The 2,500-nt window shown below is 37.0% G+C and overlaps 1 pseudogene; it reads right to left on the minus strand.

Annotated features, from left to right (window-relative positions):
• LOC138050618 (uncharacterized) overlaps positions 1 to 1,830 on the minus strand; it is a 20,365-nt pseudogene extending 18,535 nt beyond the window's left edge.
• Positions 1,831 to 2,500: the final 670 nt, after the last annotated feature.

Genomic DNA, 2,500 nt, shown 5'->3' on the forward strand with positions numbered 1-2,500 from the left:
AATACCGTGCTTCCTTTTGCCATTCTTCGGCATCGTCAGAAATCGTCGCGATGTAATTGTAATGGGCCTTTTCAAAACAATGAAAGGCGTTGTCTATTTTGAGTAATTTCCCTACCACTTCGTTCACATTTCGTACACAAAGCGGTTCAATCGATCTACGCAGGGTCGTAACTCTGGACAAATCCTGCTCTTGAATTCTTTAATTTCACGTTGTCAAGGGCTTCATCTGAATAACCACGGCGTCTTCTTCGACTCATGCCAAAACCAGACAACATTATTGTCATTCAACAGATCTTTGAATGAATGTAATTAAACTCCTGTACAGCTTTTAAAATTCGTACTTAACTTAACGATTTACTACAGAAAGGAAATATAGAAACACAATGTTACAAGCAAGATTCTTAAAACTAAACTACGGAAACGCCAAAAAAACCACGACTAAAATAAACTACTTATAAAATCTGTACGGCAACTCCGGGTACAACAACTGAGTTACAAAAGGAAATACAATATTTTATACGAAAGACGAATGCCTAATGAAGCGACGAAATGAACAAAGGGAATTACATATCATTAGGCAACAGAACTTAAGTACATTGAATAGACGCGACAACGAAGCAAATATCGACTAATTACCGCATGCGGAATTTAGGCAAATTTACAAATATCTCACGAACGCGATGAACTACAAGATACAACTCTTAAGCGACGACAAAGGACAGCAAATTACATAGAGCCAAAAAATTGCAAATGTAGCAAAACTTGTTGGGAAATATTTAATGAAATGAAAAAAAAAGATTTCTCGTGTCTACAATAATACAATAAGCAGGTAAAGAAAACCTTCGATAAATGGAAAAGGTCTTTGTTTTAACTGAATATTTTCAGAATCTTGTTTGTACATGTTTACGAAACGGGTTACTTTCTTTTGTATGTCTAGAATACCCACATGGTCGTATAATGAAATGGAGCTTTTGATGGGAGACGGTCAACTGAAAATAAAAGCAGATTCTATACTCACAACGACATCCAATACGACTATACCTGGGATATATCAAGGATAAAACAGGTATCTTTTTTGGGCTGCTTACGTGATTCGCGGACCAAGGACCAAATTCGCGGACGAAGGGCTTGCGATTTCAAATTACAAGAGAAATATTTCAGTTTGGAACTTGCCAATGTAATATTATCGCAAGAAACGAAAAAGCTATCTTCATGGAAACTTTCAGTTCGTTACGTTTGATTCAGGTAAGATATTCAAGATTATCCTTTTTTCTCACGGACCACGGACACCATGCTGTACTCAGCAATATTAGGATATGGCCTCAACGCACTACGTAATCATCATTTCAGTAGCAATCGAACACACCTACAACTTCGTTTATTTTAGCGTACGTTTGTTATGTCCAAAAAAATGACGAACTTCATTTATTATCACCCTAGGTTAAATTACCAATAATCAGCTTATTAGCGTTTGACTTGGACCATATAAAATATTTACGCAGGCTTAGAGTCTGTTCCAAACATCTTTTTTACGCATCAAAACATTTTATGAACGTTCTTAGATTTCTTTTAACAGTAAAATGTGATAACCTTCAACCACAGCTCGGTAGGAAGACTTACCGACTTGGGCCTCAAAAACACGTCCGCAAAAGTCGTCGCTCGTTCGAAGGAAAGCAACTTTGATCAAAGCATTTAAGCAGAAAAGTATCAAATGAATATTAACCAATAGTGAAGCTGCCATATCGGCGACTGCCAGCGCTATTCAGATATTTAAGGCCTCTTTGTCAACAGAGCTACCCGCATTGCTAGTGTACTGCCTGGCTTACCGAGTCTCGGGTGTGACCTTAAGTGGAAAAGTCTTGCGCAAAGCTGTTTTATAAACAGTTCAGAGTTTTAATTAATGAAATTTATTTTTCCACTATTACGCCATTTTACGATGTTTGGTCAAGAGAAGGCGCAAAATGTGAGACTATATTAAACTGTACATAGTGTCCCCGTTTGACCGGTTTAGAACGGAGCAAATACGGACGGAACGCAAGTTTTTCAACGAAAGTTATTGTTTTCAACACGATGCAAAGCCTCAGAATGATGCATGATATGAACATTATTTTTGAAGTTGGATTTTGACATCTAGAGCACTTCACAATATTAAGTTATTCCAAATTTAACGTCAATTCTTAAGAAAGATTTTTTTTTTTTGCCGGAATATCTATTCTCGAACGTTTAAAAAAATAATCTCCTCTTAGCGATGATCTCATCTCGTAAGAATGAATATCACCTTGATGGCTGAATAGGTTATATATAGTAGGAGGTGTAACTCGTCATTTCGTTTATCCAATCAAATAAAGGACAATTGGTTGGCTTTTTGTGCTGCCAGGGAAAAATACTACGCAGCTCCCAAAATATCCACGCATACTATATCTTAAGCCATCGAATGAGATGTACTATTTCCAAAACGAGAGCGAGTGTTTCATCGGGGTATCCAAACACCGAGAAACAA

This window comes from Montipora capricornis, chromosome 1 (genome assembly GCF_036669925.1).
Source record: "Montipora capricornis isolate CH-2021 chromosome 1, ASM3666992v2, whole genome shotgun sequence".
NCBI lineage: Eukaryota > Metazoa > Cnidaria > Anthozoa > Scleractinia > Acroporidae > Montipora > Montipora capricornis.